This window comes from Choloepus didactylus, chromosome 6 (genome assembly GCF_015220235.1).
Source record: "Choloepus didactylus isolate mChoDid1 chromosome 6, mChoDid1.pri, whole genome shotgun sequence".
Classification (NCBI taxonomy): Eukaryota; Metazoa; Chordata; class Mammalia; order Pilosa; family Megalonychidae; genus Choloepus; species Choloepus didactylus.
This window is the reverse complement of record NC_051312.1, coordinates 77,544,486-77,569,855: the sequence shown is the minus strand read 5'-3', so window position 1 is coordinate 77,569,855 and position 25,370 is coordinate 77,544,486. Positions and strand designations below refer to the sequence as shown.

Below are 25,370 nucleotides of genomic sequence, written 5' to 3'. Positions count from 1 at the left end.
AATTTCAAGAATTCACATCAAAGTGGCAAAAGACATCTCTCCCTACCCAGTCCTCTCCATCCTGCTCTAGGACGGAGCTGCTTCAAGCGGCGCTGCTGCCATAGTCAGGGGAACTGCACCGTCCTTCACCTCTGTGGTGCCAGGCAGCAGCTCTGCAGAGGACCAGCTGCCAGCCGTCAGCGCCCTCAGGGCCAGAACCCTCCAGGCCAGGCGAAAGGGGCCATGGAGGTGGCAGAGGGGCTGGCTCCCTGCCGGTTGAGAAACTATAGCCTGGTGCATGACCAGCCACATTTAAGGAACTAAGGTTGACTTTATGGAGGCAATGCTGACAAAGCCCTCACAGGAAAACAAGGCCTGATAACCTACCTGACTTTCAGGGCCCAGCTTTACAGGTGATAATGAAGGTCCCTTCCTTTGCAGGCCAGGAGCCTGGAAGTGGTTTGAGGACTTGGAGAAGAGAGAAATTTGCCCAGTAGTATAGGCACTGCAGGTAAAATCTGGTGGAGAGTTTCTTGGGCTTGGTTTCCCAGCCTCAGGAGAGCAGATACAGGCTTTTAGAGGTTCAATCTGAGATTACTTATGCAAAATTCCAGCAGAACAAACTTAAAGGCCTTCTTGGTAAATTAACATTCTTACTGCACCTATGTAAATAACCATGGCAAATCTAATGAATCCAGACTTAATTTGTGATCTAAAATCATCTTTCTTTGAAATTCTTTAGGTCAAAGTGGTGGGGGGTGGGAATTTTGTGCTTCGTTGGAAAATTATACATTGTCACTCTAGCGCCAACTTGGGTTATCTGATTCTGATTCTGTGGAAGCTATTTTACAACTCTGTAATTGTAGGTAACTAATAGCAATGCTAAATAATTTATGTCTATAGATATACAAATGGCTTCTGTCCATTGGAGAGAGAAGTGAAACCATTTTGCGCTCAATTTGCATGTGTCTGTCCTTTGGATTCTCTTTTCTCCTTTGACCTGGTTGTAAGTTTCTCCCTTGACCTGGTTGCAACACTTTACTAGTTTCCTTGTGAGTTAAATAAAATCTTTAACATGTTAATTTTTATAGCTGTATAGGAGTCATGATTTTACTTGTTTTTAAAAATTATGTTTTAACACCTACTAGGAATTAAACCAGCATATGTGGCTGATCACATGTGCCCTGGAGTCTGCCTTTGCCAAGAAGGCTAGAGACTTTCAGATCTCAATTCAAAGAGGTTTTGAAGCAGCCTAGTTTGGGAACCTTCCAAGAAACCTAGCAAGAGGACTTTCTAGAGGCTTTGTGGTGGCAGCCCTGTTCAGAAGCCACTTGGTGTTTTTTTCTTTTTTACTGAGAAAGGTGTTCTGAGACTTCTTGGCAGACATTGTCTTGGTCATTTGACTCTTCTTAAAAAGGTTTGTAGACACCAAAAGTACATTTCAGGGAAAAATACAATTTTAAGACTTTCATTCTTGCTAACTCTTCAAACTAGAGCAAAGTAGTTCTGCACTACTGCCACCTGGGGCTTTAGAAGTTTGTTTAAATAAAAAAACATGTAAATTTCATTATGCTCATATACAGATGGCAGATAGAGGAGCAATTCTATTTTCTTCAATCCAGGCAAGCATATTCTTTAGTACCTTTTGAGTTGACAGAGTAACTGGTACCACTTCTCTGCATACTATATTAGAGATTGGGCAGATGACTTGTGATCTACCATGTGGCAAAATTTAGCAGAAACCCGCCCGCCTCCCTTGCTTAATTGCCTCTTGATTTTAAGAGCCGTCTAGTGTCCAAATTTTTCTTTTTAAATCAACTCCTGCTTTATAAAATGCTAGCCTGGTATATCAAAAGAGGACTATTTCCTTTCAGCAAGTTGAGAACAATCTTTAAGACGGTAGAAAATAAATCACAAAATGAAACACATAAGGATTTTTTTGTTGTTGCGGGATGGTGTTACAGGTAATTCCAATAAACCCAGGTTACTCTGCTGCAGTGCTTGACAGCATTTTAAAAGCCTGGACTCCTCACTTTGAGCCTCCTGTGGATCAGGTGCATAAGACTGATTCTCAGGCAGTAGTCACCAGCAGAGGAGCTTAAGTCTATCAAGAGGAGATCTGCAAGTGTTCTTGTGGTATTATGTTTCCAGAAAGAAAGGCAATAGAATTGGGATACATCTGTTGAGCCAACATGTTTATAATTAGCCATGACAGTTTTTAAAAAGAACTATGCATTTACAATTCATATTTATGATGTGGTTTCTCTTGCCCTGGCAGGACACATTATGATGTACAGGATTCTGAGATTCTGGACATGGAAAAGTGCTGTTTACACTCTTGTTGTAGTCTCTGTTCTTTACATACCCACAATGTTCAAAGTGTCCATAGAAATCAGTTCTTCATAAAAATTTCCATGGATATTTTCTCATTTGGACATTTGTTGAACTGAATTACAACTCCCTGTACAATGATTGCCAGAAGCTAAAGCCCCAGGCAATATTCTAAAGAAACTTTGCTAGTAAATATTGGGATTTCAGAAGTCCCGATAAATGACATCCTTTTCTCTTGCAGAATTCTGAAGTTGAGTCATAAAGAGTAAACTCAGCAAGCTTGGGATGTTCAAACCCTGCATATTCTAAAGAAAGGACTGGCCCTTGACCAACTCCTAAGGGATAACCTCCAAGCCCTTGGGACAGCCTGTCTGATACGGGTGTTTTTGTATACCTGGAGCCTCGGGCCAGGCCAGATAATTACACAGCAGCGTGATTTATGGTGGGGGCCTGAGGCTATGTTGTATCAGTTTACCCTCTTGGAGGGCTAGAGACAGAGTGGCCAAGGTCAAGAACATGGGTGCTCCATGCCTACATGACTGACCCAATAAAAGCCATTGACAAGCTTGGATGAGCTTCCCTGGTCACACATTCCTGGAAGAATTAAGCTCTGTCCATATGACTCCACTGGGAGAGGACATCTGGACACTCATGCTGATCTCTCCTGGACTCGGCTCTATGCACCTTTTCCCTTTGCTGACTTCAAATCTGTATCAGTCTAATCTAAAAACCATAATCATGGGTAATTCTGAGTTCTGTGAGTCCTTCTAGCAAATCATTGAACCTTAAGGTAGCCTTGGGGACCTCCAGCATGAAGAATAATGCATGTGGAGGCAAAAAGTGAACACTTTCATAGTAAAGGCTGGTCAGAAGCGCATGGCTTAGATATGTGACAACAATAGACTTCCTAATCCTAAACTCAAGTGTTAGGCAGATTTGTCTAGGGACAGTCCCTCCTAAAAATTCACAGGGTCAAAGTAAAATCAAGGGCTCTTTCTCCCTGCTGTAAGAAGGGGTTAAGTTTAGCTTTCACATAAAGGCAATGTGGAGTAGGGAAAATGGAAACTAAACAAGACTGGCTCAAATGGGCTCCACGGTTAAAGGGAAGGAGAGAGCCCCTGATGTAAGCCCAGAGTTGGTGCTAGCTGTAATCAAAGGCGGGAACTCTCGGCGGGAAATTTAAACTGGATGAGCTCTCTTGGATAGGCTGTACAATTTAAAATCCCAAGGGCGGACTAGTTAGCTCTCTCGGATAGGCTGTACCCTCTGGAGTATCCAGCCAATGGAGAAACAGTGGGGGGACTTGCATGTTAGACTTAGGATATAAAATGTTGCTGTGTTCTGTTGTTCGCAGCACTTGCCACGTTTCTTTGGTGGTGCCCCCTCTCTTGCAAGATCATGAATAAATTCTTTTCTCCTCCGCAATCAGGTGAGCGTTTTTAGGTATAGTGCTTGTTCCTAACATTGCAGACAGGCAGACTCCAGAGCAAACGAGAAGGCAGGGCTGGGCTACTTATGCCCACTTTCCCTCCCAAACTCACAGACTGTTAACTCACCTGAAAAGAGGAGGCACAGTCTATGGTTAGAGGCCTGTAGTGTTTAGGGAAAAAGGCCTTCTCATGAAAACAAAAGAGTGAGAAAGGAAACTTCCCCTACCAACAATATGATTTCTCAATTTTCCAGAAGTTTATCCTTATGAAATAGCTTTGTTCCAGATTAGGTGATCCAGAAACAAAGGACTCAGTAATCATAAGGTTGTATACCAAACTGTCAATAACGACACACATGATACAACTCCCTGATTTTTCCCACATTTCCTTGATTTAGCTATCACAGAAACTGTTTACTAAACAAAGATGCTGTGGGTGTTTCTTCCCTAGCAGTAATGAAACAAAGTCTTTCAAGCTGTCAAAATTATCCCAGCATTTGGGGAATGCCTTAAATCTTAATGATAAATTTTCCAGTTGATGACTTGGAGCTTTATTTCTTAGAAACTTGACATTCTCCTACGGTAGCATTCACTTCTGAATTTGCTCAAATATTGCCCTAGAGGAGGGTCCAAGAGGATCCCACTCTCTGCTGTTAGAAATGCATGCACTGGTAAAGATAGTGGTCCAATACTCAGTCAAGCAAGCCATAAAGACCCAGGAGAGTGCATACTGTGGTGAAAGCAGTGGTCTGCTAAGCTGTGCAGTATCCTGTGCATTCTCCCAACAAGCTATTATCATATGTCATCTATGAATTGACAATAGGACAAATTAGCCATCTCTATAGTCAGATGCATATATCTCTGGCTACTTAGGACAGCATCTTTAATTCCTATTTTTGCGTATATGTTTAATAGTACAGTACTACAAGTAATTTGTAAATATATCAAGATTGCATGTCCAACTTTTTTCCTCATATGGATGTGCAATCAAGATTAGAAAATAGTAGGATATACCATAAGAACATGAAAACATCTAGTGATTCAGTTCCCCAGACAACTTTACCAATTGGTATTGGACAGGGTTAACCAGTGTGCAAATTTATCCCACAATTCACACAGAAGCATGCAAACCTGCCTTTGGTTATATTCTTGAAAATTTCTTCTTTGACAGTAGGGGCTTTATTTTGTTCATTTCTCTATTTCCTTAACCTAAGAAGGTGCTTGGCACATAGTAAATACTTAATATTTGTCGAATAAACTTCATATCCTCCTCTTAATAATTTCTCACTATTTTGCCCTTTATGATTTAGAAATTGGAATCCTCATTTTTTATGGCACAGGTGTAGATGAACATATTCACCAAGAGTTATCAGAAGTTTTTTTAAAATGCCAAACTTCAAAAATCTTGACAGTCCCATATGACTTAACCAAAGCCATATTCACTTCCATTTAGGGTGACCAACCATCCCTGTTTGCCTGAGACTGAGGAGTTCACTGAACACAGTTCTTTTGGTGCTAAAACAAGGGTAATCCTGGGCAAGCTGGGATGAGTTGGTCACACTGTTTCCACTGTGCACCAAGTCTCTGCTAAGGAATGTAATGTAATGGTTGTAAGGAATGTAATGTAATGTAATGTAATTAAGTAATGTAATGTAATGGTTGTAATGGTTGTGAGAAATGTAATGCAATTGTTGGCACAGGAGCATCAGTCACCTGTGGGCAACATTACAATGGAATTTGGTCAGATCTTATCATTTGGAGAGCCTCAGATTTCCAGTATTTTGTTCATTTTAGGCAGCACAATTACAAAAAAAACACAAAAAAGATAAGCAAAAATGATCAAGAAACGGCTTTTCCTGCTTCAGGCTCTTAAAAGAAATACTCTTTTTGGAGGGTGGTCACTAATATGCTATGAACTTACACCTTGTTTCACAGGGTTGTGCAGCCATAGAGATTTTTTAAGCACTTACACATATCTGGATTTTTACATGTCTTTTTGGAATATCTGGGAAAAACACACAAACACAACAAAACAACCACCACCACCAGTGAACTCCAAGATAACCCTGGTTCCTTTGATCATGGCAAAACCATCCAGAAGTGGTGCCTAACAAATCCTTCCTTCCTTGGCAAGCATGGCATATAGGTAGAAGACCCTCCACTGTGGGCCAAATAGCACTCTCTTTGAATGAAAGAGGAGGAGTCATCAGAGAGGTGATAAAGGCAGCTGATTTTACGATAAAAATTAAAGTTTATATAGAACCACAAGGATTGACAGTAGCATAATATACTTAAAGGGGTCGATGCCTTATCCATATTTTCCTCATTATGTTGAGTTGGCCAAGGCCCACATAATACTGGCTCAGAGCCATCTTAAAACATGTGGGAAGCACCTCTTTATTCTCCTGAAAGACTTTAGTTTCTGGAAGCTTCAGGGAAGATAGAGTCCGTAAGTGGCTGTTTAAGATTTTGTCCTATTTGCCCAATAGCTTCTTACCCTAGGTCACAAGTTGGCCTCCCCTCAGCCCCAACCCTCAACAAAGTCCACAGGATATATTTGGTATTTATTACCTGACCAGAAAAATGCTTTTTTTGTATTCTGTTCACCCCATGCTTTCTAATAGTCTGTATTAACTTTGACAACACATCTGCAGCAAGCTCTGTATTATTCTGCTATGTTGGAAACATGCACTAGAAAACTTCCTGCATCTAGCTCAACTTCCAACCACACTGCAAAAACAATGATTTATTTTACCCCTTTCCAGTTCATTGGAATTGAATTTGATATTCAAGAACTCATTTACTTCTGGATCTTATTTAGGAATCCCTGGATATCCCTCTTGGCCAACTTCTCAGCTGTTAAACAGAAACAAAATCCATGGAAATATTCAGTAGACTCAATATGATCCATAAGCCTTTTCCAATGCAGAATACTTTCTAGAAATACATATACCTCCCGGCATCATTCTTGGGGGCCTTAGGTACTGCCATAACTGTACTTGTCCTTTTGTATCTTGCCCTAAAAATCACTTCCTGCAAATAATCTTACATGCTGTTGTTCACTTTTACTTTGTTTTGCTGGTGGCTCTGGCATTGGGGTTCTGTATCTGTTCTTTCTGGAGAAGGTATCATTTGCTTATAAGCCTGGGAAATCTGAGGCTGTGTTAGTGGCTAATAGAAAAAGATAGAGAAACAAAACTCCCCGCTATTATAAAGCTCAGTACACTTAACTGTCTAGTTGGGTAATATTCTTGAAAGACAAAGGAAGATGAATCCATTCGAAGTATTCTGTTAGACCACCCAACACATTGACCTGGAGAAAAGATCCAATTCTCCAAACCCTTCACTTGAGAGAAAGGTTGCATTGAGTTTTGGATAGGGCAGAAGAGAAATCCTATAACAAAGAACTTCCTTTTGAAATAAGAACACTTGAAAGAGCTGGAATACTAGGGCCAGGTGAGATCCCTTTGGAATCACTCACCCTTACCCCTGGTTGGAGCAAGGGTGGGGAGTTCTACACCTTAGCACAATAGTGGGGCATTGATAATGGCAAAGTGAAAGAAAGACTGAAGAGCAGAGATTCCTGCTGACAGAGCAAATAGCTTCCAGGAAAGTAAGCAGAGCAATTTTTACGGTGCTGACAGTATAACCCCAGCACTTCCAGAGGCATGCACAGCCAAGAACCTGTGTCTATCAAAGTACAGGAGCTGCATCTACTTGTGCCCAGCAGAAAATGCTTCATGGATATCAATCCCCAACAAAAGTGGAGGTACTAACACCACTAGCAAACAGGCAGTTTCAAAAAAGGAATGAATTATGTCCCCCACAAAAAAGATATGTTGAATTCCTAACCTACAGTACTGGTGAACATGATTTATTTGGAAATAGAGTCATTATAGATGGAATTAGTTAAAATGAGGTCATACTGGAGTAATGTGGGCCCTTAATCTAATATGACTTGTGTCCCTAAAGAAGAAGACACACACAGAGACACACAGAAAAAGAAGGCCATGTGACAACAGAGTCAGAGATTGAAGGGCTGCAGCTGCAAGCCAAGGGGTGCCAAGGTTGCCAGCAAACCACCAAACCACCAGAAGCTGGGAAGAGGCAAAAGACACCTTCTAGCTGGCCTTCTAGTCTCCAGATCTGAGGCAATAAATTTCTGTTGTTTTAAGCCTCAAGTTTGTGGTAATTTGTTATGGCAGTCCTGGGAAACTAATATAGATGATAACCACAGTCTCTTCTGGATGAATTGGACATTGATTTATTTCCATCACTGTTTGGTAATTTGGGAAAACAGGTGTTCAGGAGGTAGGGTTTTTATGGTTACAATAGGAAGCACCAGTCCCATGTTCTTTACCCTACGGCATACTTTTGGAAGGAACATCTTGGCATCAGGGGAAAAGAAGAAGGAAGAAGAGGGTAATTAAATACCAAATGCCCACTCTTTTTTCCCCCAAAGTTTATTAAAAGTCATAGAAAAACGTTGCATAGTAATACATCAATTTTGGCTTCTACATTGTTGTCCACACAAAATAACCAAAATTTTTTTAAGCCTGCAGCACGTGACCACAGTGGTGCCAATTCATTTGGTTCACCATGACGGAAAAGGAGCACAATCCCTGTTAAGCTTTAAAACGCGCACCCCCCGGGGCTCGCGCCTCGCAGTGGTTTCCTTAGTGTGGGATTACAGTCCATATTACTAATGCATGGAGATTAGTACAGGCCTACATATCAGTTTTTATCAGTATTTCTTTATCAATAGGTTCGCAATTTAAATATTTTTAAATATTTCTGACAACTTTCAATCAAGAACTGCAGAAAAATATGTGCTCCTCCATTGGGGAATGCTTCCCGGGAACCCCGCCATCGTGGCTGAGGGCTCTCGGTGGCCACGCGGGCCAGTCCTGCTCCAAGAGGGCAGATGCCTGACACGTTAACTCTTTCCCTTGATGGGTACCCATCACGATCAGACGTCAACTCTAAAAGTCCCCAGTTCTGTACATCAATGAGATGTCATGGGATTAAGTTTTTTGCGCCAACATCCTCCCCTAATGGACTTCAAATACCCACCTCCCTGTAGCGCTCAGCAGAGCCCAACACCCTTACTTTGAAAACAGGAAGTCAGATGACCTATGAGATGCAGACAACTCCCAGGACACCTGCGGTGCTCGGAAAACTCAGGGCTAGGCAGGATGGATAGATTCTTGTTCGAAAAAAAGTAAAGACAGTGGTTCTCATGGTAGAATATATTTGCATGGTATACCCGTATGTATCTAAAGGGGGCGGGAGGCGGGGGCGGCAGCTGCTCACGAGCTCTGCGCTGGGCTGAGCTCTTGGGCTCTTGCAACACCCTCCACACAGTGCTTGGAGCAGCTGAAGCACTTTTTGTAAATTCATCTCAACAGAAGGGACGCATACTTGCTATACAGATTCCTGAATGGAATCAACGTAATTCCTTTCTCCACATTCCTAAAACTCGGAACCATTTTTGGGAATGATATTCACCAGATCCACCATTACAGGTTATGTTACTAAAAACGACTGAAGCATTTCAAAGTTCATTGTGTGTGGGGTTTTTTTGTTTTGTTTTTTTGGGTTTTTTTGGATTTTATAATGTGACAACCTTTCCTTCCCTTAGAAAGTTATGCTTCTGAGACTTTAAATGCTGGCTTTGTTGTCTAGTTTAAAAGAACCGAAAACATTGAAACTCTGTGGTCAAAGCAAGACAGCAGAGCCAGCAGGGCAGTTTGTCAACAGGCTGCAGAGCTAGTCCCTTCCTAACACTGTAAGGCTGACTCTGCTCCTTTGCGCTGAACTGGGAAGCCTCAGTATGACCAAAAGAAAAGACATGAAAAAGAAACCCCCTACAAAAAAACCCTCATTTTGATGTTGGTAAGGATGCACATTAGATAACCAGCCAGCACAATGAACCCAACTTAGAGAATGCAACTTGGGGAAGGATCTAAAAAATTCCCTTATCCCTTAAATATAACATGTGAAAATATGAAATTAAAAATAGCTGAGTTGCTGCACAAATCATACACTTTCAGTATTTACATAGAAAAAATTGTTCTGAATTTTGAACAAAATATGAGGACAGCAAAACACTCATGACCTCCCAACTCTATCTGTTGAGGAAAGAAAGCCACAAAGGGTTTGATCTCCTCTGCTGCGTTGACAGACATAAAACAAAAACACCCAAACCGCAAAGGAACAGATACAGCAACTGCAATGAAGCAAAAGCACGTCACGTCCTCGCAGTTCTTGATCCAGAGTTGCCTCTCACTGAATGGATCATCCTGGGAACGCAGAAAACAACATCCGTGTTTAATAAGACTTCACAGATGAGCACAACGAGCTGTTCTTTAGCGTGGACGTGACCACCGCCACACAGACTCATGCAGCGTGATCGTCAGCGGGTGCCTGGAGACCCCCGCGGGCTGGCATGCTGGGTGCTGGTCTCAGCTCCCCGCAGAGGGTCCCGAGCGGGTGAGGGTGGTCTCACAGGAACCCTTATTTGCTGAGACTGACAGACTCCTTCTCTTTCTCTCTTTCTCTCTCTCTCTCTCTCTCTCTCTCTCTCTGTGTGTGTGTGTGTGTGTGTGTGTGTGTGTGTGTGTGTGTGTGTTTTCCTCCTCCAGCTAGTGCAGTTACACTGGTGGGGTCCCCTGTTGCCTGGGGCAGCCGCACGCCTCCACTGCCCACAGAGTTGTGGGCACCCCCTTGGCTGTGGCCATGTGAGCCTTTCATGGACAGTTTCGTGCCTTTGTGCTTTGATACAGATGAGGGCTGGATGGCGGGTCGGGAGATGCCAAGGGGATGGCCGAGGAAGACATGTGGTGGACAGCTTTCAAAGATGGAGTTCCTTCAAGGCCCACTTGTCTGCAAGGAACAGGGGTGACCCTGAGGGTGGAGTAAAGCTAGTCTGATGGTCAGTTGTCCTTACCATTGTCTTAGAAACTGTGAGCTGCGCTTTTCCACTCGGCAAGGGGAGAGCGGTGGGCAGGCCGGCCATCAGCAGAGTTGGAGCTTGTAGGCTAAACTGGCAAACGCTGGGCTTTGTGCAGATGGCGCATCCAAATCAATGTCACTTCAGGAGAGAGAAGACACAGAGGAGAGTCAAGGGCCCGCTTTTGGATGAAACAAGTCATTTTTATGACTTCTAAATATACATATGGCCTTGTAATGGATTAAAAGATAAATTTAATATACCCCTGCCCTCAAGAGCTTACAGTCTAGCAGGTAATGGAGCAATTACCCAACCAGAATATGATAAGTATCAGACAGGATGCTACCTTGGTTATGAGGAAGAGGTCACAGGTTTTCAATAAAATCAAAAACAGTCTCTTGATCAACTGAGTACACCAAGGAGATTTGAATAGGGGCATTTAAAAGAAAGCCCACATGAGAGGCAACGAGATTCTAAACTAGAATAGTGGCAATGAAACAGAAATGAGGGAATGGATTTGTGAAATGTTTCATAGCTAGCTTCTTCATGATTGATTGACTAATTGCACGTGGGAGATAACAGAGAGGGTTGACAAAGTGTTTGAATATTGGGAATTGGAAGAATGATAGTATGGTTAAGAGAAGTAAGGGTGAAAAAAAGGAAATGGGTTGGAAGATGGCAAGGTTACTTTTTGAGAGATTTATTTAAATATGGGTACACTGAGTATACAAGAGAGTTAATGATGATGTGGAACATTAATATCTTGTCTTATTTTCCCTGACAAAGACTCCTTTTTATATTAGAGAAGTTATAGGTTTACAGAAAAATCATGCAAAAATAGAGTTCCCATATGCACTCCCACATGCACACAGGTTTCTCTATTATGAACACTTTGCATTAGCATGGTATCTCTGTTACAAATGATAAAACTATATTATTATGATTATACTATTAACCATAGTCTAAAGTTTACATTAGGGTTCACTGTATCGCATGGTCTTATGGTTTTTTAAAAATTTGTGTTCTATCTAGTAGCACATACACAACCTAAAATATCCCCTTTTAACCGCATTCAAATCTATAATTCAGTGATGTTAATTACATTCACAATGTTGTGCTACCCTCACCACCATCCATTTACCACAACCAGAAACTCTGTGTTAATTCACTGATTCCCCATTCCCTACCCCCATCCTGGCCCCTGGTGACATGTATTCTAGTTTCTGACTCTTATCAATTTGCGTACTCTAATTATTTCATATCAGTGAGATTATACAGTCATTGTCCTTTGGGGTCTGGCTTATTTCACTCAACATGATGTCTTCAAGGTTCATCCATGTTGTGGCATGTATCAGAACGTCATTCCTTTTTATGGCGGAGTAATAGTGCATATACCACACTGTGTTTACCCGTTCATCTGTTGATGGACACTTGGATTGCTTCCATCCTTTGGCAATTGTGAATAATGCCACTATGACATTGGTGTGCAAATATCTGTTCCAGTCGCTGCTTTCAAACATTTTGGGTTTATACCCAGAAGTGGGATTGCCAGGCCATACACTTAACTTTCTGAGGAACTGCCAAACTGCTTTCTACAGCAGCTGCACAATTTTACATTACCATCAACAATGAACAAGTGTTCCTATTTCTCTACATTCTATCCAAACTTGTTATTTTCCATGTTTTTACTAGTAGCCATTCTAGTGGGTAAAACGGTATTTCATTGTGGTTTTGTTTTGCATTTTCCTAATGCCTAATGATGTCGAGCATCTTTTCATATGTTTATTGGCCATTTGTATATCTTCTTTGGAAAAATTTCTATTCAAGTCTTTCACCCATTTTTAAATTAGGTTATTTGTCTTTTTGTTGTTGAGTTGTAGGATTTCTTTAAATATTCTGGATATTAAACCCTTGTTGGATATTTGGTTTCTAAATCTTTTCTCCCATTCTGTAGTTTGCCTTTTTACTTTCATGATGAAGTCCATCAATGCACAAAAGTTTTTAATTCTGATGAGGTCCCATTTATGCATTTTTTCTTTTGTTGCTCATGCTTTTGGTATAACACAAGGTCCAGAAGATGCTTCCCTAAGACTTCTGTCTTTTGATTTCCACCTGTTCTGTTTCATTTTCTGTTTGGAGACACTATGTGCAACATAAGTGCTAAAGTCTTGAAAGCCGGTGCTTAGCATCCCTGCCATCACCACCCGCCTCCATTCTGTCACCTCTTTATTTAGCTTTAGCTCCAAATGAATAACTTAGATGCCTGCAGTTTTATTTTCCATTATGTGCTGACACGACTGGGATGAGTCTGCCCAGCTGGAAAGTAGGAGTACCCCATTATTAAAGCTTCTGCCAAGAGAGGAATGACTGACTGCAGCAATTCAGGTTCTAACCAAAGATTATCTATCTTCTGCATTTTTTTAGCTTCTTAGCACAATTTGAGAGTATCTGATTTTGATGATGGAAAAATGTATGGTCTCAAGACACCATTTCCTATAAATTAAATGAGGCATTCTCACTAAATTGAATCAACTTTTTTTCCTGAATTCTCCACATGGCAGGATAGAATTGCCTCAATCTTGCTTCTGCTACATTCATAAATGTAATTCTCATTACTGACAGCTTTTATTTACTGGGATCTATTTTTTAGTGTTGTTTAGCTTGTTAAAATATTTACTTAATTTTTTAAGTAAATATTTTAACAAGCTAAACAATTTTAGTACAATTTTAAATTTACAGAAGTTACATGTTCTCTTTAAAGATTTTATTTATTTTTCATTTGAGAAGTCATAGATTTATAAAATAAAAACTGAAATAGCTTCTGTGAATTGATTTTTTGAAAATTACCTGAACCTGTAGATTTTGTTCCACACTTACTTGCTCATCTACATTTTCAGAAATGGAATATTATTTATTCCTCTGAAAATTTTTGGTATAGATTTTATTGTATTTTAATGTCAATAATAATTTAATTGTACCTTGACATTAGCTGGCTTTTGGAAATTTATGAAGTACAACACTGAGGTAAAAAATGCACATGTGTGTGTTGGCATATGTGTGTGTATAATATGTTAGTGTTTATATATGTGTATTTGTACATATGTATATTGGTGTATATATGTGTGTTTATCTATGAAAAAGGTAAGTAGGCTCAAGTAGTGACTTAAAGAAAAAGTTAGGTCTGTATTTTAACCCCCCAAATTGTAAAAGCTAATTTTAGATAAAACTCCATTAATATGTTTGTCTGTATTATTTATTCATTACTGTTCTCTATTAATTGTATGAAATGCTATATGAGAAACCAGGTGCTCTGCTTTCATGTTCTCCCAGTGTTTTCCTGGATGAGGTAAATTGAAAGGGTAAATACTATCTTTAACTTTAAGAGAAATCTGTGTTATATTCAGATGATACTAGCACACTGTTTGGAGCTATAGTCTATAAAATCAATTTTAATTTTCTTAAACTGGAGGGGGGAAGGATACATATTTATTATGCTACACCCCCATATTTGCTCTACCAATACATTTTAATCTTGCTGTGGTGTATATTAGTTCTTCCTAAAGCCCCAAATTGTATTCTTTTATTATATGCTTGGGTAAAGTGAAATTGTGTTTTAAAAAGGAATATTAAGTTGACAATGTTTTAAACAAGAGTGTAATTGGTGAATGGTTTTGAGATGGGATATAATCTTGATTTATCAAAGTTTGTGAAAAAATATTGTATTACAGGGAAAATATGAAAACTAATTGCTCTGAAAAAAGAAAAATAAATTGAAAGGGTTAAAATAAGAATTTAGAGCTAAATCAAAAACATCAGAATAAACTCACTATACAACACAACACTGAACCCTAATGTAAACTATGGACTATGTCAATAGTACAATTCTAATAATATTCTCTAATCAATTGTAGTGAAGCTACCACACTAATGCAAAATGTTAAAAAAAAAAAAAAAAATGGGGCAGGTATATGGGAATTCTGTATTTTCTGCATGTCCTTTCTGTAAACCTACAACTTCTCTAGTGAAAATCATGTATTTTTTAAAAGTCCTCAGAATAAGCTCATGATTTTAAGACTTTTCTTTCATACAAACACTTTGAGCAGCCATTGATGGCACCCTGCTTACAGGCAGGAATCATGGGGGACAATCTATTGGGTGCTCAGATTTGCTCGCATTTTTCTTATGCTGATTTGCAACAAAAGGAACCAAGGGAAAACTGGGACCAAATGTTGGGTCAAAGAAAATCAAGATAAGCCTGGAATATATTGTTGTTGCAAGAAAATAAGAATATCTTCATAGATGACTCAAATAGGAAGGAAACACACACACTCACACACACACACACACACACACACACAAGTCATCTTGAAAAGTGCTCCCATTGAGCAAGAATCAGGGGGAAAGCACCTGGGGGAAAATATCCAGTGAATTGGTAAAAATTGAGTCTTTAGAATAGTCATTACACCCAGGGGAGTGAATCTCCCTGGCAACGTGGAATATGACTCCTGGGGAGGAATCCAGACCCGGCATCGTGGGATGGAGAACATCTTCTTGACCAAAAGGGGGATGTGAAAGGAAATGAAATAAGCTACAGTAGCAGAGAGATTCCAAGGGGAGCCGAGGGGTCACTCTGGTGGGCACTCTTGCACACAATATAGACAACCCTTTTTGGGTTCTGGTGAATTGGAGTAGCTAGTGGTGGATGCCTGAAACTGTCAAACTACGATCCAGAACCCATGAGTCTTGAAGACGACTGTATAGAAATGTAGCTTATGAGGGGTGACAATGTGATTGGGAAAGCCATATGGACCACAGTCCCCTTTGTCTAGTTTATGGATGGATGAGTAGAAAAATAGGGGAAGGAAAACAAACAAATAAACAGAGGCACCCAGTATTCTTTTTTACTTTAATTGCTCTTTTTCATTTTGGTTTTTGTTCTTGTTATTTTTGTGTGTGTGGTAATGAAGGTGTCAGGGATTGATTTGGGTGATGAATGCACAACTATGCAGTGGTACCATGAACAACTGAATGCACGCTTTGTTTTGTATGACTGCATGGTGTGTGAATATATCTCAATAAAGGAAATTAAAAAAAAAAAGAATAGTCATTAATCCATAATTTTTCTCAAAATGGTGGGGGGAGAGTATGCTAAAGATAAGACATATATCTTCCAAATAAGTTTACAAAATTGAGGAATAATGATCAAATTATCTGAATAATACATTTGAAATTTTGATCAACACATATGTTAATTTCAAATGGTAAGCAAAAATAAGAAGGACACATCTGTGACTTTTTAAAAAGTTGAATGGTATTACAAAACAATTTGACCAGTCAGAATTAGAGAAGTGTAAAACTTAGGGTAAAACAGGTGGACAGTCTGGGAAATTGGGTAAAGAACCAAAGAAAAAAGAGAGGCATGCAAATGTATAAAGGACAAAAGAAATAATAGGACGCAGGGCAAGATGGCAGCATAGGAAGGTATGGAATTTAGTTAGTCCTCTGGGGCAGCTAGTAAATAGCCAGAAACAACTAGCAAATAGTCTGGAACAACTGTTGGGGGATATCTGTGACCTGACACATTGTACACCAGTCCAGAATGGGTGGACTGGCTGAGATTGCAGCATAAAACTGTAAGTAAAGCTCCCCAAACTGCGGAGTTGGCACCTCTCCCCCATCTGCCTGGCAGGCTGAGTTGGAACACTTCCCTGTGGAAAAAAGAAGCAGTCTACTAAGAGGAAGGGAAAGTAACTCAACCAATCTCCAACTGTGGTTTTAATTAACAAATCTGGACTACTGAATACAAGCTACTAGCACAGATAAACGCAGGATAAGCAGGAAAGGAACACTGAGGTTACTCGCAGCAGAGAAGAGGCAAAACTGAGGGGAAAAAAATAATAAATAAACAGAAACAGAGGCTTTAGGGAGACAGTTGAGCTCAGAATACTGGAAAACAGCTGTGTCCCAAGAGAAGGGGCATATGGAACTGGGTACCAACTCCAGTCGACCAGCAAATCTGGCGGGCTGAGGACTGGCTCTGAAAAAAGGATTTCTTTTTTCTTTTTTTTTTTTTTCTCTCATTCCAAGTATCATTAGAGAAAGCCTCAGGCATTTTCAATTGTCAGTCTTGACCCAGGCAAGGGTAGAGTTAAGAGAATCAGAGAGAGAAATGAAAAAGTCAAGTGAAGTAGATAATTCTCTAAAGGTCTTATCTTCCCTAAGAAAAGACCATGTTGAATGACAACATGAAGTTCCCAGCTTGAGTGGCAGCCCTCCCTCAGGGAATTCAGACCCTAAGGCCTGGGGGAAAAAAAAGGGAAAATGTAGAAACAGCATAAGCTTGGCTTCTGAAACCCTCAGCTTCTGGAAGGACAGGGTCCACTGAGAATTAAAGGCATGGAACCTCTTTATGCCAGTGGGGAGCTGTGGTCTGACAAGCATCACCTGCTGGGCAGGATAGGAAAAGCACAGAGTCTAAAGGCCTCACAGGAAAGTCTGACAACCTGCTCGGTCTCATCCTCAGGGAAATTTGTTACTGATTACATCCTTCTCCTGAGATCTGGGCCCATCTGGTCTAGGAAAATCTGATTGGAGTAATCAAGGAAACCAGATGCCTAGACAATAAAAAATTACAAGTCACATTAGGGAAAATGAAGATATATCCCAGTCAAAGGAAAAAACTTACACTTCAAATGACATACAGGAGATGAAACAACTAATTAAAGATGTTCAAACAAATCTTTTAAAACAAACCAATGAGTTGAAGGAAAATATGGCAAAAGAGATGACGGATATAAAGAAGACACTTGGTGACCATAAAGAAGAATTTGTAAGCTTGAAAAAACAAACGGCAGAACTTATGGGAATGAAAGTCACAATAGAAGAGATGAAAAAAGAAATGGAGACATAAAACAGCAGATTTGAAGAGGAAAAGAATGGATTTATGAACTGGAGGATGGGACATCTGAAATCCTATGCACAATGAACAGATAGGGAAAAGAATGGAAAAATCAGAGCAGTATCTCAGGGAATTGAATGACAACATGAAGTTCATAAATATACATGTCATGGGTATCCCAGAAGGAGAAGAGAAGGGGAAAGGGGCAGAAAGAATAATAGAGGAAATAATCAATGAAAATTTCCCAACTCTTATGAAAGACATAAAGTTAGAGGTCCAAGAAGCACAGCATACCCCAAACAGAATTGATCCAAATAGACCTATTCTATTACTAATCAGATTTACAAATGTCGAAAGACAAAGAGAGAATTCTGAATGCAGCAAGAGAAAAACAGTCCATCACATACAAGGGAATCTCGATAAGACTGTGTGCAGATTTCTCAGTAGAAACCATGAAGGTAAGACGGCGGTGGTATGATATATTTAAAATACTGAAATGGAACAACTGCCAACCAAGAACTCTGTATCTGGCAAAACTGTCCTTCAAAAATGAGGGAGAGTTTAAAATATTTTCAGACAAACGGACACTGAGAGAGTTCGTGAACAAGACACCTGCTCTACAAGAAATACGAAAGGGAGCACTACAGGCAGATAGGAAAAGACAGGAATGAGAGTTTCAGAGAAGAGTGTAGAAATGAAGACTATTAGTAAGAACAAAAATAGAAAGAGAGAAAATAAAAATAAAATAAGATACGACATATAATATCCAAAAGACAAAATGGTAGACACTAGATATTATGTTGAGTGAAATTAGCCAGAAACAAAAGGACAAATACTGTGTGGTATTACTAATATAAACTAACATTAACAAGGAAAACTTGAAAGTTAAAGTTGAGAACACAGGTTATCAGGAAAGAGAAAGAGGATAGAGATCATGCATCTGATACTGAAGGAGTACAGAATGTTCAACAGGGTTGATTGTATAGATTCAGAAATAGATAGCACAATACTATGTGATGGTAGCACAATACTGTAAGTACTCTGAACAAAGATGAGTGCGAGTACACGTGAAAGAGGAAGGTTAGGTGCATGTATGACATGCAAAAGAAGGGAACTGTATAACTTAGTGAAGCCTAGAGTGGTCAATGATGGTGATTACGTGTCCTAATATAAGAATGTTTGTACCTGGGGGAGAACAAATGAATGTAAACCTTGCAAGATGTTGAAAACTGGATGTTATAGGGGAAAAAAATACAATGAATGCAAAATAGAAATCTGTAGTTAACAGTAACATTGTAATAAGGTTCCATTAATTGTAACAAAGGCAATATGCCAAAGCTAAATATCTATAAGAGGGGGATATAAGGGAGTGGTATGGAATTCTTGGTGGTGGTGGTGGTGTTGTTGTATGACCTTTTCATTTTATTTTAATTTATTTTATTCTTTTCTTCTATATTTTTTTATTCTTCACTTTTTTTTTTTTCTCCTCTTCCTCTTTCATTGCAGAACAAATGGAAATGTCCTCATATAGACTGTGGTGGTAAATGCATAACTATGATTATACCGGGAATCACTGATTTTTTTACTTAGGGTGGATTGTATGGTGTGTGAATAAAACTTTAATAAATAAACAGAGGGATACAAGTGCTGGAGAAAACATGGAGAGAGGGATGTATCTATTCACTGTTGGATGAAGTAGAATGGTGTAGCCCATCTGGAGGGCAGTGTGGTGGTTCCACAGGAAGCTAAGTATGGGGTTGCCCTATGGTCCTGCAATCCTGTTATTGGTTATACACTTGGAGGAACTGAGAGTAGGGACACGAATGGACATTTGTACACTGGTGTTTGTGGCAGCAGTATTCACAATTGGCAATGGATGGAGGTGGCCTAAGGGTACATCAATTGATAAAACTGAGTGGTGAACTGTGGAATTTTGAGTGGCGGCAAGAAGGAATGAAGTTGTGAAGTATGCAACTAGGTGAATGGACCTTGAGGACAGTAGGTTGAGTGAAATAAACCAGAAATGAAAAGACAAACATTATAACATTTCATTAATATGGACTAACAATAATGTGCAAACTCTGAAAGTTGAATTTGGGAACATGGGTTATCAGGGGAAGGCTTATGTAAAGTTTCTTCAATTGTAAGCTCTTACAGCAGTCACATCTATTCATGAATTGTAACAATTTTTTTCTAAATTCTGAGATGCTGAACTGTTTGTGTGTGACCTGGTTGGTCCCTGGGGCTTTGGGTGTCTGTGTGGTGCCTGGGACTTGGAGCCAAAGTTTGGCAGCTGTGAGTGTTGGCATTGCCCCATGCAGCAACTGTTGAAGAGGCTGAAAAGGAGATGAGACTTCAACTGGAGATATGAATAAAATGGACTTGGTTAAGACTGCAGATCAGACTAAAGGGTAGAGGATGATATCAACTGTGTTTTAAAACTTCACCTTCTGTGTGAGACCAAAGGAAGAGATGTTTATTTGGTGCAAAATCTATATTTTCTGTAGCAACTATGTAATTTAACTTGTGTGGTCAGTTTATTCAAACACCATAATTACATGGAACCTTGAATAGGGAGTGAGATCTGGTTGGCTTGTACAGGTTGCTGTGAAGCCCCGATATATCCCAGAGTAATTTGGGCAGAGAATAAAGTATTTGCAAAGCCCCTTTGAGGGACTGGGGAAAAATGTGGAAATAGTAAACTTCCCCAGCTGGGAAATTCCTGATATTCTCGCAAGCTTTGGGGACTACCAGTTTAGTAAGCCAAGCCCTCGATCTTGGGGCTTGCCCCTAGGAAGCTTGTTACTGCAAACAAGAGGCTAAGCCTACTTATCATTGAGCCTGAGAGTCACCTCCAAAGAACCTCTTTTGTTGCTCAGATGTGTCCTGTCTCTCTAAGCCAAATGTGCAGGTAAACTCACTGCCCTCCCCCCTACATGGGACATGACTCCCAGGGGTGTAAGTTTCCCTTGCAAAGTGGGACAAGACTCACAGGGATGAGCCTGGACCTGGCTTTATAAGATTGGGAAAGCCTTCTTGACCAAAATTTCAGAGCAAAATGAAACCAAGTTTCAGTTGCTGAGAGATTTTAAATGGGGTTGAGAGGTCATTCTGGAGGTAACTCTTATGCATTATATAATATCCCTTTATAGTTTTTAGTTTATTAGAATAGCTAGAAGGAAATATCTGAAACTGTTGAACTGCAATCCAGTATCCTTGATTCTTGAAGATGATTATATGGCAATACAGCTTATATGATATGATTGTGAAAACCTTGTGGCTCACACTCCCTTTACCCAGTGTATGAACAAATGAGTAGAAAAATGGGGACAAAAAGTAAACGAATGCAAGGGGGGAGAGGGGTGTGGGGCATTTTGGGTATTTTTTTTAACTTATATTTTAATTTTTTGGAATAATGAAAATGGTCAAAAATTGATTGTGATGAATGCACAACTATATGATGATACTGTTAACAGTTGTACACTTTGGATGATTGTATGGTATGTGAATATATTTCAATAAAATTGCATTTATAAAAAAAGAAATAATAATGGTGTCATTAAAATAATTTTGTATTTGAGAATTCACCTTACTTCAAAATGATTTGCTCCAGAAAGTCTCTGTCAAACAAAATGAGTTGTATTTTTAGTTCTATTCTCCCATTTAATTATATTAACTGTCCATACAACACATATTTCAACACTATTCTTTCTTCACATGACTACTCCACTTAGGATCTAACTAGGAAGCTTTGTTTCCCTGTTATCCTGATTGTTCAAAATCCTATAAATGTATTTGGCTTCAAAGGGACAAGGGATATCATAAGGGAAACATCAGTGAGAAAAACCTAGGAAAGGGAAGAGAAGCGAGGGGAGGGGAGGGATGGAAAAGGAGACAAAGAAGGAAGGTAAACAAAAAAAAAGTTAAGCTGACTACAGCTTCTCAAGAAAACACAGTAGACTGATGAGAAAAGATGAGTAGGAAAGGAAAAAAAAATCATGAAGACAACAGGCAGAAACCGCAGCATGACTTCTGTGGGTCCTAGGCACACTTGCTCTCATGGGCTCCTGCCTCCAAACCCCCAAAATTAAAAGTATGCTTTTGCAACTGCACAGATATAAAGACAAATATATTAACATTTATAATTAAAGTATTGAAGCGTTTGCTTTGAACAAAAGTTCTTTTTTTTTCTTCTAATTTTAAAAGAATTTAAACATGTCCATGGGCCCATAAAAGCACTGTGGGCCCTCAGCACAGTGCCCGCTGTGCCTAAGTAGCCCCTGAGAGGAAGCCACAGAGCTCCAAAAGCAAACAGTGCCGAACGGAGCGAGCCCCTTGAGGGCTGGTTCTTGTCCATCCCTGCACTCCTAGCACCTCACTAGGGTAAACTTGCTTATGCTCCTAATGTTCAGGTGCTGGGGAGAGAAGGACGAGTAAGACGGTGCCCTGGCCTTCAGTGATGTTTCCAGTGTTGATGGCACCATTATCTGTCAGGACTCTGAGCAGTAGAGGAAAGACACCAACACACGAAAAAACTAAAATTGGAGTTAAGCAGAAAGTATATTTATTAGCTCATATAAATGAAAATGTCTGTGGCAAGAACCAGTTTCCTGCATGACTGAATTTAGGGATCCAGTGATAATAACAAAACAGCAATGAACAATTAGCCGCCAGGTGCCGGGCACAGTACTGAGCATTTTATACTTTACTCCCCCATTTAACTCAGCAAACCTACAAGGCAGGGACTATCATTAGCTCCATTTTGTCAATTAGAAAGTACAACAGTCAACTTCTTTCCATTTCTCAGCTCTGCCTTCCAGTATGTGGGTTTTCTTCTCAAGTCCTCATAGAGGCCCTGAATTTATTAGAGGTATTAATGAGAAAAGAATTCATGAGGGTTATTAATAAGGAATCTGTAGCCTGAAAAATTATGTTCAGTCAAATAAGCAAGAAGCATAAGGACAAATATTGTATGATACCACTTACAAGAGATGTCTAGAAATAACAAATTCACACAGATAGAAAGTAGATCAAAGGTTCCTAGGGGATGGAGGGAGATGGAACGTGGAGTGTTGCAGCCCAAGAGGGCCATGCCAGTCCAAAGGCCAAAGACAACAACGAGCATTTTCTGATACATGAACTTTTTTTCAGGGCTTACTTACAGGGTGATAAGTTGTGGAGACATCATGACAGCTCTCTCAGGCCAGGCAGGCATCACGTTCGCAGGGAAAATGACTGAGCGATGCAAAAAGGGCAGAAAGTCTTTTATAAGGGTTTAAGACAAAGGCCTTCCTAAGGGTGGGGGGAGCACAGATGCAGAATATGTCATTTTGACCTGGGGGATGGTGCAGAAAGGACTAGAATAACACTTGAACAATTACATTTTGCTTTTTTTGTGAGACTAAGAGCCTCTCACTTCCTGCCTGCTTGCATCAAGTTACATTTTAAGATCAATTTACTCCTTTTTTCTTTACTGGCTTAGAAAGACAATAGGTAAAATATTTAGCTGCCTAGGTCATGCAGACTGCTGTGCACCAAAGATCTGCAGGCCTGTTTTGCTCAGGCCACGGGTTGCTACAATTTACTCCTGCACAACAGTTTGCATTGACCATAGGACAGACTTTACATCTATAATTCACAACAATACAATAAACAACATAGTAATAATACACTGGTACAGAGAGATAATAAACCTATTAGCAAGTGGTGCTATGGCCAGGTTAATGAGTTTTACCATTTAGCACAAGTACTGCCTGGGCTAAAATAGCCAAAGGATAACACTAGCAGGCATTCTGCTTTATTCTATATCTAGTTTTTACCATTTTTTTCAACATTGATCACAGAAATAAATTTCCCTTTCCACCAACTTTCTGCAACTTTCTATATTTATTCAGATTTTGTTCTATATCCCCTATTTTTTATTTTGATACAACCATTTAGGAAAAAATGACTTTTTTTCCTTCAATAATAAAAAAAAGACATCCCTCATACCCTCTACATTCAAGTTACCAAAATAATTCTGGAAATTGTTCGTAAGCATTTCACAACATATTATTACCAATAACATTACACTTGTTAGAAAGCTAAATACTAAAACATTTCAGTAACACATTTATTTTTTAACAAGAATTAACAATACATGTAAGCATTAAATTGGGTAGCTGAGTGGTTTAATAATATATATAAACTGAGTCTTCATAGTAGACAGAAGAGTTCCAGGTGAGGGGGTTTTAAATACCATGTTTCCTTCCCCTGCAGGGAGCCCTTCAGTGTCAGAACTACAGTTAGTTTCCTATGTAATTCTAATACCCATGGGCTTAGGATTCTCAACCAGTGTGGCTGCATGGGCCAGAACCAGAGCCAACTGACCTTATTTTCCCCAATTTCTAGTGTTTGTGGCACAAGCAAGGGAGAGTTATTATCATTGTCCCATTGTGGCTTGAAGGCAGCCAGCCCCTTTATCTGGAGTTAATGCTGATACAGCCATTACACAATGAGTCCATTGTTTCTATCATCTTTAAAGTGTTTAGTCATATTCACAGTGGTGAAGGTATATTTTGTCCCTGTGGACAGAGGAAAGGGGCCATTATAGTCTACTTGCCACCAGGTGACAGGAATCTGGTGTCCTCGGTACCCAGTCTTCCGGCACAGCCATTCAGCCACTTCATGCATCATTTGTGTCAGGCTGTGGAATTTCACTAGGGCATTCGCTTCTATGTTACTTGGTAATGAATTGGTGTTGTGGGCAGAGACATGAAAAATGCTTCTCTTATATTTGTGGCAGGCAGTTCAGATGTCTTCCCACCAGACGGTGTCAGTACTGGGCTGGACAGTCATGGCTGCCCAGGTAGCAGATTACCCATGTGCCAATCCATGCAGAGTCAGGTGCATTTCCTTGTCCGTCAACAGTGGGCATGGGAGGAGCCACCTCGGGAGGATCAACAGGAAACAGAGAATGCTGCTCTTTCACATAGGAGGCCGGTCCTAAAATTTCATGCATCTCTGTTTTTAAAGAGCCGTTGTCAAAGATGCCACATCGTAGGAGGTAGACTTTCCATTTTGTCAGTGTGCTTACCTGAGCACTCCCCAAATGGGGCTCATTTATAGTGTCCCATATCTGCATATCTATATGTATATGGTCTTCTGTAAGGTTACTGGGCACCTGAGTTAGACCTTCAACTCCTGCAACAAAGGATTACAAACTGTGCACAAGTGCTCTTTTAAAGGGCTATATCTGAGTTCTGTGCCCTTCCATAGTTGGGACCAGAATCTAACAGGTACACATTTAGCTTGTTGCCTTTGCCACAAACCCCACCCAAAGCCCATGTTGGCACTGGCCACATCCAAATCACAGGGTATATCAGGGTCCACCCCCCCTTAAAGTCTGGGCTTGCATAATAGTTTGCTTAGTCTTTTAAACCAGCCTGCTGTGGAAAGTCCCATTCCCACATTTTTCCTTTTCTAAATAGGGTATACAAAAGTTTTAAAATTCATACTACACAGAGTATAAACACTTCCTAACAACTTAAACCAAGAAAACCCATCAACTGTTCAGAAGTAAGCAATGTGAGATAACTTTGCATTTTAACAACAACAGCTGAAGGAATAGCCTTAGTTTTACCTAACCAGACAAAACCCAAGAACTTGATAGTCAGGCTCTTCTGGAGGTTTCCATATTTGAAGGTATCCTTGTGGAAGCACAGCAAATGTCCATTGTTGTTTTCCCCTGTGAAGCCTAACACAGCTTGACTGGAAAAAAAATCTAAAAATATTTTAAATAA

At 39.9% G+C, this 25,370-nt stretch overlaps 1 long non-coding RNA gene across 1 annotated transcript; it reads right to left on the bottom strand.

Moving 5' to 3' along the window:
• Positions 1 to 8,221: 8,221 nt before the first annotated feature.
• LOC119537636 lies at positions 8,222 to 23,061 on the bottom strand. The gene is made up of 3 exons (XR_005217450.1): positions 22,752 to 23,061; positions 10,689 to 10,832; positions 8,222 to 10,041 (listed from the first exon to the last, which is right to left on the bottom strand). It is a non-coding gene; the product is annotated as an uncharacterized LOC119537636 (long non-coding RNA).
• Positions 23,062 to 25,370: the final 2,309 nt, after the last annotated feature.